Genomic DNA, 17472 nt, shown 5'->3' with positions numbered 1-17472 from the left:
GGTACATCAAAACACATAAAATAATAATACCGATCGTCATCGAACATTAAGCGTGCAGACCCTACGGGTTCGAGAAATATGTAGACATGATCGAGACTCATTTCCGGTCAATAACCAAAAGCAGAACCTGCATGCTCATATTGGCTCCCACATATTCTACGAAGATCTTTATCGGTCAAACCGCATAACAACATACGTTGTTCCCTTTGTCATCGGTATGTTACTTGCCCGAGATTCAATCGTCGGTATCATTATACCTAGTTCAATCTCGTTACCGGAAAGTCTCTTTACTCATTCCGTAATGCATCATACCGTAACTAACTCATTAGTCACATTGCTTGCAAGGTGCTCCCTCTTGAGCACTACGTTGGTTTTCCCTTGAAGAGAAAAGGGTGATGCAGCAAAGTAGCGTAAGTGTTTCCCTCAGTTTTTGAGAACCAAGGTATCAATCCAGTAGGAGACTACACGCAAGTCCCTCGTAACTACACAAACAAATAAGAACCTCGCAACCAACGTGATAAAGGGGTTGTCAATCCCTTCACGGTCACTTACGAGAGTGAGATCCGATAGAGATAATAATAATAAGATAAATATTTTTGGTATTTTATGATATAGATAGAAAGTAAAGATTGCAAAGTAAAATAGATTGGAAACTTATATGATAAAAGATAGACCCGGGGGCCATAGGTTTCACTAGTGGCTTCTCTCAAGATAGCATAAGTATTACGGTGGGTGAACAAATTACTGTCGAGCAATTGATAGAAAAGTGCATAATTATGAGAATATCTAGGCATGATCATGTATATAGGAATCACGTCCGTGACAAGTAGACCGAAACGATTCTGCATCTACTACTATTACTCCACACATCGACCGTTATCCAGCATGCATCTAGAGTATTAAGTTCATAAGAACAGAGTAACGCATTAGGCAAGATGACATGGTGTAGAGGGATAAACTCAAGCAATATGATATAAACCCCATCTTTTTATCCTCAATGGCAACAATACAATACGTGCCTTGCTGCCCCTGCTGTCACTGGGAAAGGACACCGCAAGATTGAACCCAAAGCTAAGCACTTCTCCCATTGCAAGAAAGATCAATCTAGTAGGCCAAACCAAACTGATAATTCGAAGAGACTTGCAAAGATAACCAATCATACATAAAATATTTCAGAGAAGAATCAAATATTGTTCATAGATAAACTTGATCATAAACCCACAATTCATCGGATCTCGACAAACACACCGCAAAAAGAGTTACATCAAATAGATCTCCAAGAAGATCGAGGAGAACATTGTATAGAGATCCAAAGAGAGAGAAGAAGCCATCTAGCTAATAACTATGGACCCGATGGTCTGAAGTAAACTACTCACAGATCATCGGAGAGGCTATGGTGTTGATGTAGAAGCCCTCCGTGATTGATTCCCCCTCCAGCGGAGCTCCAGAAAAGGCCCCAAGATGGGATCTCTTGGGTACAGAAGGTTGCGGCGGTGGAAATAGGGTTTCGTGGTGCTCCCGGATGTTTTCGGGGTATACGAATATATAGGAGGAAGTAGGTCGGTAGAGCTACGAGGGGCCCACGAGGGTGGAGAGCGCACCCAGGGGGTAGGCGCACCCCCTGCCTCGTGGCCTCCTCGTTGGTTTCTTGACGTCCACTCCAAGTCCTCTGGATTACATTTGTTCCAAAAATAACTCTCCCGAAGGTTTCATTCCGTTTGATATTCGTTTTCTACGAAATACTGAAATAGGCAAAAAAACAGCAATTTGCACTGGGCCTTGGGTTAGTAGGTTAGTCCCAAAAATAATATAAAAGTGTATAAATAAGCCCATTAACATCCAAAACAGATAATATAATAGCATGGAACAATAAAAAATTATAGATACGTTGGAGACGTATCAAGCATCCCTAGGCTTAATTCCTGCTCGTCATCGAGTAGGTAAATGATAAAAACAGAATTTTTGATGTGATGCTACGTAGAATAATTCTCAATGTAATTTTCTTTATTGTGGCATTACTGTTCAGATCCGAAAGATTCAAGACAAAATTTTAATATTGACATAAAAATAATAATACTTCAAGCATACTAACAAAGCAATTATGTCTTCTCAAAATAACATGGGCAAAGAAAGCTATCCCTACAAAATCATATAGTCTGGCTATGCTCCATCTTCACCATGCAAAATATTTAAATCATGCACAAACCCGATGACGGGCCAAGCAATTGTTTCATACTTTTGATGTTCTCAAACTTTTTCAATCTTCACGCAATACATGAGCGTGAGCCATGGACATAGCACTATAGGTGGAATAGAACAGTGGTTGTGGAGAAGACAAAAAGGAGAAGATAGTCTCACATCAACTAGGCGTATCAACGGGCTATGGAGATGTCCATCAATAGATATCAATGTGAGTGAGTAGGGATTGCCATGCAACGGATGCACTAGAGCTATAAGTGTATGAAAGCTCAAAAAGAACTAAGTGGGTGTGCATCCAACTTGCTCGCTCACGGAGACCTAGGGCATTTGAGGAATCCCATCATTAGAATATACAAGCCAAGTTCTTTAATGTAAAATTCCCACTAGTATATAAAAGTGATAAACATAGGAGACTCTCTATCCTGAAGATCATGGTGCTACTTTGAAGCACAAGTGTGGTGCAAGGATAGTAACATTTTCCCTTCTCTCTTTTTCTCTCATTATTCATTTTTTTATTTGGTCCTTTTCTCCTTTTTTATGGCCTCTCTATTTTTTTCTCCTTTTTTCATTTTTCGTCCGGAGTCTCATCCCGACTTGTGGGGGAATCATAGTCTCCATCATCCTTTCCTCACATGGGACAATGCTCTAATAATGATGATCATCACACTTTATTTACTTACAACTCAAAAATTACAACTCAATTCTTAGAACAAAATATGACTCTATGGGAATGCCTCCGGTGGTGTACCGGGATGTGCGATGACTCATGAGTGACATGTATGAAATAATTATGAACGGTGGCTTTGCCACAAATACTATGTCAACTACATGATCATGCGAAGCAATATGACAATGATGAAGCGTGTCATAAAAACATAACGGTGGAAAGTTGCATGGCAATATATCTCGGAATGGCTATGGTAGTGCCATAATAGGTAGGTATGGTGGCTGCTTTGAGGAAGGTATATGGTGGGTTTATGGTACCGATGAAAGTTGTGCGGTACTAGAGAGGCTAGCAACGGTGGAAGGGTGAGAGTGCGTATAATCCATGGACTCAACATTAGTCATAAAGAACTCACATACTTATTGGAAAAATTTATTAGCTACCGAAACAAAGTACTACACGCATGCTCCTAGGGGGATAGATTGGTAGGAAAAGACCATCGCTCGTCCCCAACCGCCACTCATAAGGAAGACAATGAATAAATAAATCATGCTCCGACTTCATCACATAACGGTTCACCATACGTGCATGCTACGGGAATCACAGACTTTGGAACAAGTATTTCTCAAATTCACAACTACTCAACTAGCATGACTCTAATATCACCATCTTCATATCTCAAAACAATCATCAAGTATCAAACTTCTAATAGTATTCAATGCACTTTTTATGATAGTTTTTATTATACCCGTCTTGGATGCCTATCATATTAGAACTAATCTTATAACCGAAGCAAATTACCATGATGTTCTAAAGGACTCTCAAAATAATATAAATGAAGCATGAGAGATCAATAATTTCTATAAAATAAAACCACCACCGTGCTCTAAAAGATATAAGTGATGCACTAGACCAAAATTATTTAGCTCAAAAGATATAAGTGAAGCACATAGAGTATTCTAATAAATTCCAATTCGTGTCTATATCTCCCAAAAGGTGTGTACAGCAAGGATGATTGTGGTAAACTAAAAAGCAAAGACTCAAATCATACAAGACGCTCCAAGCAAAACACATATCATGTGGTGAATAAAAATATAGCCTCAAGTAAAGTTACCGATAGAAGAAGACGAAAGAGGGGATGCCTTCCGGGGCATCCCCAAGCTTAGGCTTTTGGTTGTCCTTGAATTTTACCTCGGGGTTCCTTGGGCATCCCCAAGCTTAGGCTCTTGCCACTCCTTATTCCATAATCCATCAAATCTTTACCCAAAACTTGAAAACTTCACAACACAAAACTCAACAGAAAATCTCATGAGCTCCGTTAGTATAAGAAAACAAACCACCACTTAAGATACTGTAATGAACTCATTATTTATTTATTTTGGTGGTAAACCTACTGTATTCCAACTTCTCTATGGTTCATAACCTCCAATACTAGCCATAGATTTATCGAAATAAGCAAACAACACACGAAAAACAGAATCTGTCAAAAATAGAATAGTCTGTAGTAATCTGTAGGTTTCGAATACTTCTCTAACCCCACAAATTCTAAAACAAATTTCTGGACGTGATGAATTTATACATTAATCATCTGCAAAAAGAATAAACCTAATCGCACTCTCTAGTAAAAATGGCACCAAATCTAGTGAGCGCTAAAGTTTCTATTTTTACAGCAAGATCGCAAAGACTTTCCCCAAGTCTTCCCAAAGGTTCTACTTGGCACAAACACTAATTAAAAGCATAAAACCACATCTAAGAAGTGGAAACACTCCTTTGCGAGTGAGCATCACAACGAGCGATCTCGTTTCCTCGCACTGCCGGAAGCGGACGACAGATGGGCCCACCCACGAAGACGCATCAACCCACATGTGCGCTGGACCCTCCTACTCTCTCTCTCTCCCGTAAAACTTAATCTCACCGGCCCCTTGATTTCAACGGGTGGGGCCTGGGGTGGGGCCCAGATTTACTTTAAACAATAGCCCAAGACTTGCTAAAATGGGCGAGTGTGGCATATTGAAATTCGCGCGTCGCAGCGCGCGCGAGATAGACTCCCTCTCTAAACAGAGGCTAGATGAATTATTTATTATTAAACAGAACCAAAAAGCAAGGAACAAAAATAAAATTGGGTTGCCTCCCAACAAGCGCTATCGTTTAACGCCCCTAGCTAGACATAAAAACAAGAATAGATCTAAGTATTATCATCTTTGGTATGCAATCCATAAGTGGCTCTCATAATAGATTCATAGGTAATTTAATTTTATTTCTAGGAAAGTGTTCCATGCCTTTCCTTAATGGAAATTGGAATCTAATAGTCCCTTCCTTCATATCAATAATTGCACCAATTGTTCTAAGGAATGGTCTACCAAGAATAATAGGACATGTAGGATTGCAATCTATATCAAGAACAATGAAATCTACGGGCACATAATTCCTATTTGCAACAATAAGAACATCATTAATCTTTCCAATAGGTTTCTTAATAGTGGAATCCGCAAGATGCAAATTTAAAGATCAATCATCAAATTCACGAAAACCTAACACATCACCCAAAGTTTTTGGAATCATGGAAACACTAGCACCCAAATCACATAAAGCATAGCATTCATGATATTTAATCTTAATTTTAATAGTAGGTTCCCACTCATCATAAAGTTTTCTAGGGATAGAAACTTCCAATTCAAGATTTTCTTCATAAGATTGCATTAAAGCATCAACGATATGTTTAGTAAAAGCTTTATTTTGATTATAAGCATGCGGAGAATTTAGCATGGATTGCAACAAGGAAATACAATCTATTAAAGAACAATTATCATAATTAAATTCCTTGAAATCCAAAATAGTGGGTTCATTGCTATGTAAAGTTTTGACCTCATCAATCCCACTTTTACCAATTTTTGCATCAAGATCTAAAAACTCCGAATCATTGGGACTCCTTTTAACTAAAGTTAACTCATCTCCAGTCCCATCAATATCAAGATTCATATTGAAAAACAAAGATATAATAGGAGACACATCAATCACTTTTAGATCTTCATCCTTATTATCATCAAAACTAGAAGAACACGTTTTTATGAAGCAAATTTTTTAGCACGCATCCTAGCGGTTCTTTCTTTGCACTCATCAATGGAAATTCTCATAGCTTTGAGAGACTCATTGATATCATGCTTAGGTGGAATAGATCTAAGTTTCAAAGAATCAACATCAAGAGAAATTCTATCCACGTTCCTAGCCAACTCATCAATCTTAGACAATTTTTCTACAATCAAAGCATTGGAACTCTTTTGTGAACTAATAAATTCTTTAATATTAGATTCAAAATCAGAGGGAATCTTATTATAATTTCCATAAGAATTATTGTAGGAATTACCATAATTATTGGAGGAATTACTAGGAAAAGGCCTAGGATTAAAGTAACCTCTATACGCGTTGTTACCAAAATTGTTCCTACCAACAAAATTCACATCCATAGATCCATTATTATTCTCAATCAAGGTAGACAAAGGCATATCATTAGGATCAGAAGAAACACTCTTATTAGCAAACAATTTCATAAGTTCATCCATCTTTCCACTCAAAACATTAATTTCTTCTATTGCATGCACCTTTTTACTAGTAGATCTTTCAGTGTGCCATTGAGAATAATTAACCATAATATTATCTAGGAGTTTGGTAGCTTCTCCTAAAGTGATTTCAAAATCATTATTGTTGGTATTAGAAAAGTCACACAATTTAGTACTATCTTGAGCCATCATGACAAACAATCCAACACACAAGCACACAAGAGGCAAGCGAAAAGAGACGAACGGAAAAGAGAAGGGGAACGGATAAAGAGGGCGAATAAAATGGCAAGGGTGAAGTGGGGGAGAGGAAAATGAGAGGCAAATGGCAAATAATGTAATACGAGGGATATGAGTTTGTGATGGGTACTTGGTATGTCTTGACTTGTGCGTAGATCTCCCCGGCACCAGCGCCAGAAATCCTTCTTGCTACCTCTTGAGCACTGCGTTGGTTTTCCCTTGAACAGAAAAAGGTGATGCAGCAAAGTAGCATAAGTACTTCCCTTAGTTTTTGAGAACCAAGGTATCAATCCAGTAGGAGACTACACACAAGTCCCTCGTACCTACACAAACAAATAATAACCTCGCAACCAACACGATAAAGGGGTTGTCAATCCCTTCACGGTCATTTACGAGAGTGAGATCTGATAGAGATAATAATAATAAGATTTTTTTTGGTATTTTTATGATATAGATTGAAAGTAAAGATTGCAAAGTAAAATAGATTGGAAACTTATATGATAAAAGATAGACCCGGGGGCCATAGGTTTCACTAGTGGCTTCTCTCAAGATAGCATAAGTATTACGGTGGGTGAACAAATCACTGTCGAGCAATTGATAGAAAAGTGAATAATTATGAGAATATCTAGGCATGATCATGTATAAAGGCATCACGTCCGCAACAAGTAGACCGAAACGATTCTGCATCTACTACTATTACTCCACACATCGACCGCTATCCAGCATGCATCTAGAGTATTAAGTTCATAAGAAAAGAGTAACACATTAGGCAAGATGACATGATGTAGAGGGATAAACTCAAGCAATATGATATAAACCCCATCTTTTTATCCTCGATGGCAACAATACAATACGTGCCTTGCTGCCCCTGCTATCACTGGGAAAGTGTTGGGGAACGTAGCAGAATTTTAAAATTTTCTACCCATCACCAAGATCAATCTATGGAGTCATCTAGCAACAAGGGAGAGAGGAGTCCATCTACATACCCTTGTAGATCGCGCGCGGAAGCGTTCAAGAGAACGGGGTTGATGGAGTCGTACTCGACGTGATCCAAATCACCGATGACCAAGTGTCGAACGGACGGCACCTCCGCGTTCAACACACGTACGGTTGGGAAGACGTCTCCTCCAACTTGATCCAGCAAGTGGGAAGGAGAGGTTGATGAAGATCCAGCAGCACGACGGCGTGGTGGTGGATGCAGCAGGATCCCAGCAGGGCTTCGCCAAGCGCAAGCGGGGAGGAGAGGTGTTACGGAGGGAGAGGGAGGCGCCAAGAGCAAGGGTGCGTCTGCCCTCCCTCCCCCTCTTTATATAGGGGCCTTGGGGGGGCCGGCCCTAGGGAGATGGATCTCTAAGGGGGCGGCGGCCAAGGGGTGGCTTCCCCCCCAAGCCAAGTGGGGGGCGCCCCCACCCCTAGGGTTTCCCAACCCTAGGCATAGGGGAGGCCCAAGGGGGGCGCACCAGCCCACTAGGGGCTGGTTCCCTCCCAATTCAGCCCATGGGGCCCTCCGGGATAGGTGGCCCCATCCGGTGGACCCCCGGGACCCTTCCGGTGGTCCCGGTACAATACCGGCGACCCCCGAAACCTTCCCGATGGCCGAAACTAGACTTCCTTTATATAAATCTTTACCTCCTGACCATTCCGGAACTCCTCGTGACGTCCAGGATCTCATCCGGGACTCCGAATAACTTTCGGGTTACTGCATACTAATATCTCTACAACCCTAGCGTCACTGAACCTTAAGTGTGTAGACCCTACGGGTTCGGGAGACATGCAGACATGACCGAGACGCCTCTCCGGTCAATAACCAACAGCGGGATCTGGATACCCATGTTGGCTCCCACATGCTCCACGATGATCTCATCGGATGAACCATGATGTCGAGGATTCAATCAATCCGTATTCAATTCCCTTTGTCAATCGGTACGTTACTTGCCCGAGACTCGATCGTCGGTATCCCAATACCTCGTTCAATCTCGTTACCGGCAAGTCACTTTACTCGTGCCGTAATGCATGATCCCGTGATCAACCACTTGGTCACGTTGAGCTCATTATGATGATGCATTACCGAGTGGGCCCAGAGATACCTCTCCGTCATACGGAGTGACAAATCCCAGTCTCGATTCGTGCCAACCCAATAGACACTCTCGGGGATACCTGTAGTGTACCTTTATAGTCACCCAGTTACTTGTGACGTTTGGCACACCCAAGGCACTCCTACGGTATCCGGGAGTTGCACAATCTCATGGTCTAAGGAAATGATACTTGACATTCGGAAAAGCTACAGCAAACGAACTACACGATCTTTGAGCTTTGCTTAGGATTGGGTCTTGTCCATCACATCATTCTCCTAATGATGTGATCACGTTATCAATGACATCCAATGTCCATAGTCAGGAAACCATGACTATCTTTTGATCAACGAGCTAGTCAACTAGAGGCTCACTAGGGACGTGTTGTGGTCTATGTATTCACACATGTATTACGATTTCCGGATAACACAATTATAGCATGAACAATAGACAATTATCATGAACAAAGAAATATAATAATAACCATTTTATTATTGCCTCTAGGGCATATTTCCAACACTCTCCCACTTGCACTAGAGTCAATAGTCTAGTTACATTGTGATGAATCGAACACCCATGCAGTTCTGGTGCTGATCATGTTTTGCTCTAGGGAGAGGTTTAGTCAATGGATCTGCCACATTCAGGTCCGTATGTACTTTACAAATCTATATGTCTCCATTTTGAACACTTTCACGAATGGAGTTGAAGCGACGCTTGATATGCCTGGTCTTCCTGTGAAACCTGGGCTCCTTGGCAAGGGCAATAGCTCCAGTGTTGTCACAGAAGAGAGTCATTGGGCCCGACGCATTGGGTATGACTCCTAGGTCGGTAATGAACTCCTTCACCCAGACTGCTTCTTGTGCTACCTCCGAGGCCGCCATGTACTCCGCTTCACATGTAGATCCCGCCACAACGCCTTGCTTGCAACTTCACCAACTTACTGCCCCACCATTCAAAATATACACGTATCCGGTTTGTGACTTAGAGTCATCCAGATCTGTGTCGAAGCTAGCATCGACGTAACCCTTTACGACGAGCTCTTCGTCACCTCCATAAACGAGAAACATATCCTTAGTCCTTTTTAGGTACTTCAGGATATTCTTGACCGTTGTCCAGTGTTCCATGCCTGGATTACTTTGGTACCTTCCTACCAAACTTACGGCAAGGTTTACATCAGGTCTGGTACACATCATAGCATACATGATAGACCCTATGGCCGAGGCATAGGGGACGACACTCATCTTTTCTCTATCTTCTACCTTGGTCGGGCATTGAGCCGTGCTCAATCTCGTACCTTGCAATACAGGCAAGAACCCCTTCTTTGACTGATCCATTTTGAACTTCTTCAATATCTTGTCAAGGTACGTACTCTGTGAAAGACCAATGAGGCGTCTCGATCTATCTCTATAGATCTTGATGCCTAATATATAAGCAGCTTCTCCAAGGTCCTTCATTGAAAAACACTTGTTCAAGTTGGCCTTTATGCTTTCCAAGAATTCTATATCATTTCCCATCAACGGTATGTCATCCACATATAATATGAGAAATGCTACAAAGCTCTCACTCACTTACTTGTAAATGCAGGCTTCTCCATAAGTCTGCGTAAACCCAAACGCTTTGATCATCTCATCAAAACGAATGTTCCAACTCCGAGATGCTTGCACCAGCCCATAAATCGAGCGTTGGAGCTTGCACACCTTGTCAACATTCTTAGGATCGACAAAACCTTCCGGCTGCATCATATACAATTCTTCCTTAAGGAAACCATTAAGGAATGTCGTTTTGACGTCCATTTGCCATATCTCATAGTCATAGAATGCGGCAATTGCTAACATGATTCGGACGGACTTCAGCTTCGCTACGGGTGAGAAAGTCTCATCGTAGTCAACCCCTTGAACTTGTCGATAACCCTTAGCGACAAGATGAGCTTTATAGATGGTTACGTTACCATCCGCGTCTGTCTTCTTCTTAAAGATCCATTTATTTTCTATGGCTCGCCGATCATCGGGCAAGTTAGTCAAAGTCCATACTTCATTTTCATACATGGATCCTATCTCGGATTTCATGGCTTTCAGCCATTTGTCGGAATCTGGGCCCGCCATCGCTTCTTCATAGTTCGAAGGTTCACCGTTGTCTAACAACATGATTTCCAAGACAGGGTTGCCGTACAACTCTGGTGCGGAACATGTCCTTGTGGACCTACGAAGTTCAGTAGCAACTTGATCTAAAGTTTCATGATCATCATCATTAACTTCCTCTCTAGTCGGTGCAGGCACCTCAGGAACATTTTCTTGAGCTACGCCACTTACCGGTTCAAGAGGTAATACCTCATCAAGTTTTACTTTCCTCCCACTTATTTCTTTCGAGAGAAACTCTTTCTCTAGAAAGGACCCATTCTTGGCAACAAAGATCTTGCCTTCGAATCTGAGGTAGAAGGTATACCCAATAGTTTCTTTAGGGTATCTATGAAGACGCATTTTTCCGATTTGGGTTCGAGCTTTTCAGGTTGAAGTTTCTTGACATAAGCATCGCATCCCCAAACTTTTAGAAACGACAGCTTAGGTTTCTTCCCAAACCATAATTCATACGGTGTCGTCTCAACGGATTTCGACGGAGCCCTATTTAAAGTGAATGTGGCAGTCTCTAAAGCATAGCCCCAAAATGATAGCGGTAGATCGGTAAGAGACATCATAGATCGCACCATATCCAATAGAGTGCGATTACGACGTTCGGACACACCTTTACGCTGAGGTGTTCCAGGGGGCGTGAGTTGTGAAGCTATTCCACATTTTCTTAAGTGTGTGCCAAATTCGTGACTCAAGTATTCTCCCCCATGATCTGATCACAAGAACTTGATTTTCTTGTCATGTTGATTCTCAACCTCACTCTGAAATTCCTTGAACTTTTCAAAGGTCTCAGGCTTGTGTTTCATTAAGTAGACATACCCATATCTACTCAAGTCATATGTGAGGGTGAGAACATAACGATAGCCACCACGAGCCTCAACACTCATTGGACCGCACACATCAGTATGTATGATTTCTAATAAGTTGGTTGCTCACTCCATTGTTCCTGAGAACGGAGTCTTGGTCATTTTACCCATGAGGCATGGTTCGCACGTGTCAAATGATTCGTAATCAAGAGACTCCAAAAGTCCATCTGCATGGAGCTTCTTCATGCGTTTGACACCTATGTGACCAAGGCGGCAGTGCCACAAGTATGTGGGACTATCATTATCAACCTTACATCTTTTGGTATTCACACTATAAATATGTGTAACATTACGCTCGAGATTCTTTAAGAATAAACCATTCACCATCAGAGCATGACCATAAAACATATCTCTCATATAAATAGAATAACCATTATTCTCGGATTTAAATGAGTAGCCATCTCGAATTAAACGAGATCCTGATACAATGTTCATGCTCAAAGCTGGCACTAAATAACAATTATTAAGGTTTAAAACTAATCCCGTAGGTAAATGTAGAGGTAGCGTGCCGACGGCGATCACATCGACCTTGGAACCATTCCCGACGCGCATCGTCACCTCGTCCTTCGCCAGTCTCCGCTTATTCCGCAGCTCCTGCTTTGAGTTACAAATGTGAGCAACCGCACCGGTATCAAATACCCAGCAGCTACTACGAGTACTGGTAAGGTACACATCAATTACATGTATATCACATATACCTTTAGTGTTGCCGGCCTTCTTGTCCGCTAAGTATTTGGGGCAGTTCCGCTTCCAGTGACCACTTCCCTTGCAATAAAAACACTCAGTCTCGGGTTTGGGTCCATTCTTTGGCTTCTTCCCGGCAGCTTGCTTACCGGGCGCGACAACTCACTTGCCGTCCTTCTTGAAGTTCTTATTACCCTTGCCTTTCTTGAACTTAGTGGTTTTATTCACCATCAACACTTGATGTTCCTTTTTGATTTCCACCTCCGCTGATTTCAGCATTGAATATACCTCAGAAATGGTCTTTTCCATCCCCTGCATATTGAAGTTCATCACAAAGCTCTTGTAGCTCGGTGGAAGCGACTGAAGGATTCTGTCAATGACCGCGTCATCCGGGAGATTAACTCCCAGCTGAGTCAAGCGGTTATGCAACCCAGACATTTTGAGTATGTGCTCACTGACAGAACTATTTTCCTCCATCTTACAGCTGAAGAACTTGTCGGAGACTTCATATCTCTCGACCCAGGCATGAGCTTGGAAAACCATTTTCAGCTCTTCGAACATCTCATATGCTCCGTGTCTCTCAAAACGCTTTTAGAGCCCTGGTTATAAGCTGTAAAGCATGCCGCACTGAACGAGGGAGTAATCATCGGCATGTGACTACCAAGCGTTCATAACGTCTTGGTTCTCTGGGACAGGTGCGTTACCTAGCGGTGCTTCTAGGACATAATCTTTCTTGGCATCTATGAGGATGATCCTCAGGTTCCGGACCCAGTCCGTATAGTTTCTGCCATCATCTTTCAGCTTGGTTTTCTCTAGGAACGCGTTGAAGTTGAGGACAACGTGGGCCATTTGATCTACAAGACATATTGTAAAGATTTTAGACTAAGTTCATGATAATTAAGTTCATCTAATCAAATTACTCAATGAACTCCCACTCAGATAGACAACCCTCTAGTCATCTAAGAGAAACATGATCCGAGTCAACTAGGCTGTGTCCGATCATCACGTGAGACGGACTAGTCAACATCGATGAACATCTTCATGTTGATCGTATCTTCTATACCACTCATGCTTGACCTTTCGGTCTTCTGTGTTCCGAGGCCATGTCTGTACATGCTAGGCTCGTCAAGTCAACCTAAGTGTATTGCGTGTGTAAATCTGGCTTACACCCGTTGTATTCGAACGTTAGAATCTATCACACCCGATCATCACGTGGTGCTTCGAAACAACGAACCTTCGCAATGGTGCACAGTTAGGGGGAACACTTTCTTGAAATTATTACGAGGGATCATCTTATTTAAGCTACTGTCGTTCTAAGCAAATAAGATGTAAAACATGATAAACATCACATGCAATCAAATAGTGACATGATATGGCCAATATCATTTGCTCCTTTTGGTCTCCATCTTCGGGGCTCCATGATCATCGTTGTCACCGGCATGACACCATGATCTCCATCATCATGATCTCCATCATCGTGTCTTCTTGAAGTTGTCTCGTCATCTATTACTTCTACTAATATGGCTAACGCTTTAGCAATAAAGTAAAGTAATTACATGATGTTTATGTTGACACGCAGGTCATAAATAAATAAAGACAACTCCTATGGCTCCTGCCGGTTGTCATACTCATCGACATGCAAGTCGTGATTCCTATTACAAGAAAATGATCATCTCATACATCACATATATCATTCATCACATCCTTTGGCCATATCACATCACAAAACACTTGCTGCAAAAACAAGTTAGACGTCCTCTAATTGTTGTTGCAAGTTTTTACGTGGCTGCTATAGGTTTCTAGCAAGAACGTTTCTTACCTACGCCAAGACCACAACGTGAATTGCCAATTTCTATTTACCCTTCATAAGGACCCTGTTCATCGAATCCGATCCGACTAAAGTGGGAGAGACAGACACCCGCCAGCCACCTTATGCAACTAGTGCATGTTAGTCGGTGGAACCAGTCTCACGTAAGCGTACGTGTAAGGTCGGTCCGGACCGCTTCATCCCACAATGCCGCCGAATCAAGATAAGACTAGTAACGGCAAGATAATTGACAATATCGACGCCCACAACTACTTTGTGTTCTACTCGTGCATAGAAACTACGCATAGACCTAGCTCATGATGCCACTGTTGGGGAACGTAGCAGAATTTTAAAATTTTCTACGCATCACCAAGATCAATCTATGGAGTCATCTAGCAACAATGGAGAGAGGAGTGCATCTACATACCCTTGTAGATCGCGCGCGGAAGCGTTCAAGAGAACGGGGTTGATGGAGTCGTACTCGACGTGATCCAAATCACCGATGACCAAGTGTCGAACGGACGGCACCTCCGCGTTCAACACACATACGGTTGGGAAGATGTCTCCTCCAAATTGATCCATCAAGGGGGAAGGAGAGGTTGATGAAGATCCAGCAGCACGACGGTGTGGTGGTGGATGCAGCAGGATCCCGGCAGGGCTTCGCCAAGCGCAAGCGGGAAGGAGAGGTGTTACGGAGGGAGAGGGAGGCGCCAAGAGCAAGGGTGGGGCTGCCCTCCCTCCCCCCTCTTTATATAGGGGCCTTGGGGGGGCGCCGGCCCTAGGGAGATGGATCTCCAAGGGGGCGGCGGCCAAGGGGTGGCTTCCCCCCCAAGCCAAGTGGGTGGCGCCCCCACCCCTAGGGTTTCCCAACCCTAGGCGCAGGGGAGGCCCAAGGGGGGGCGCACCAGCCCACTAGGGGCTGGTTCCCCTCCCAATTCAGCCCATGGGGCCCTCCGGGATAGGTGGCCCCACCCGGTGGACCCCCGGGACCCTTTCGGTGGTCCTGGTGCAATACCGGCGACCCCCGAAACCTTCCCGATGGCCGAAACTAGACTTCCTATATATAAATCTTTACCTCCGGACCATTCCGGAACTCCTCGTGACGTGCGGGATCTCATTCGGGACTCCGAACAACTTTCGGGTTACTGCATACTAATATCTCTACAACCCTAGCGTCACCGAACCTTAAGTGTGTAGACCCTACGGTTTCGGGAGACATGCAGACATGACCGAGACGCCTCTCTGGTCAATAACCAACAGCGGGATCTGGATACCCATGTTGGCTCCCACATGCTCCACGATGATCTCATCGGATGAACCACGATGTCGAGGATTCAATCAATCCGTATTCAATTCCCTTTGTCAATCGGTATGTTACTTGTCCGAGACTCGATCGTCGGTATCCCAATACCTCGTTCAATCTCGTTACTGGCAAGTCACTTTACTCGTGCCGTAATGCATGATCCCGTGATCAACCACTTGGTCACATTGAGCTCATTATGATGATGCATTACCGAGTGGGCCCAGAGATACCTCTCCGTCATACGGAGTGACAAATCCCAGTCTCGATTCGTTCCAACCCAACAGACACTTTCGGGGATACCTGTAGTGTACCTTTATAGTCACCCAATTACGTTGTGACGTTTGGCACACCCAAGGCACTCCTACGGTATCTGGGAGTTGCACAATCTCATGGTCTAAGGAAATGATACTTGACATTTGGAAAAGCTACAGCAAACGAACTACACGATCTTTGAGCTATGCTTAGGATTGGGTCTTGTCCATCACATCATTCTCCTAATGATGTGATCCCGTTATCAATGACATCCAATGTCCATAGTCAGGAAACCATGACTATCTTTTGATCAACGAGCTAGTCAACTTGAGGCTCACTAGGGACGTGTTGTGGTCTATGTATTCACACATGTATTACGATTTCCGGATAACACAATTATAGCATGAACAATAGACAATTATCATGAACAAAGAAATATAATAATAACCATTTTATTATTGCCTCTAGGGCATATTTCCAACAGAAAGGACACCGCAAGATTGAAACCAAAGCTAAGCACTTCTCCCACTGCAAGAAAGATCAATCAGTAGGCCAAACCAAACTGATAACTCGAAGAGACTTGCAAAGATAACCGATCATACATAAAAGATTTCAGAGAAGAATCAAATATTGTTCATAGATAAACTTGATCATAAACCCACAATTCATCGGATCTCGACAAACACATCGCAAAAAGAGTTACATCAAATAGATCTCCAAGAAGATAGAGGAGAACATTGTATTGAGATTCAAAGAGAGAGAAAGCCATCTAGCTAAAAACTATGGACCCGAAGGTCTGAAGTAAACTACTCACACATCATCAGAGAGGCTATGGTGTTGATGTAGAAGCCCTCCATGATTGATTCCCCCTCCGGCGGAGCTCCGAAAAAGGCCCCAAGATGGGATCTCTTGGGTACAGAAGGTTGCAGTGGTGGAAATAGGGTTTCTTTGTGCTCCCGGATGTTTTCGGGTATATATATAGGATGAAGAAGTAGGTCGGTGGAGCCACGAGGGTGGATGGCGCACCTAGTGGGGTAGGCGTGCCCCTTGCCTCGTGGCCTCCTCGTTGGTTTCTTGACATCCACTCAAAGTCCTCTAGATCACGTTTGTTCCAAAAATAACTCTACCGAAGGTTTCATTCTGTTTGGATTCTGTTTGATATTCCTTTTCTGCGAAACACTAAGATAGGCAAAAAAACAACAATTTGCACTGGGCCTTGGGTTAGTAGGTTAGTCCCAAGAATAATATAAAAGTGTATAAATAAGCCCATTAACATCCAAAACAGATAATATAATAGCATGGAACAATAAAAAATTATAGATACGTTGGAGACATATCACAAGGCTTATAGTGACCTGCATTACCCAGAGGGCCAGAGATACCTCTCCGACAATCGAAGTGACAAATCCTAATCTTGATCTATGCCAACTCAACAAACACCATCGGAGACACCTGTAGAGCATCTTTATAATCACCTAGTTATGTTGTGACGTTTGATAACACACTAAGTGTTCCTCGGTATTCGGGAGTTGCATAATCTCATAGTCATAGGAACATGTATAAGTTATGAAGAAAGCAATAGCAATAAACTAAACGATCATAATGCTAAGCTAACAGATGGGTCAAGTCAATTACATCATTCTCTAATGATGTGATCTCGTTCATCAAATGACAACTCTTGTCCATGGCTAGGAAACTTAACCAT

This window comes from Triticum dicoccoides, chromosome 5A (assembly GCF_002162155.2).
Source record: "Triticum dicoccoides isolate Atlit2015 ecotype Zavitan chromosome 5A, WEW_v2.0, whole genome shotgun sequence".
In the NCBI taxonomy this organism is placed as follows: Eukaryota; Viridiplantae; Streptophyta; class Magnoliopsida; order Poales; family Poaceae; genus Triticum; species Triticum dicoccoides.
This window is presented reverse-complemented; position numbering follows the sequence as displayed.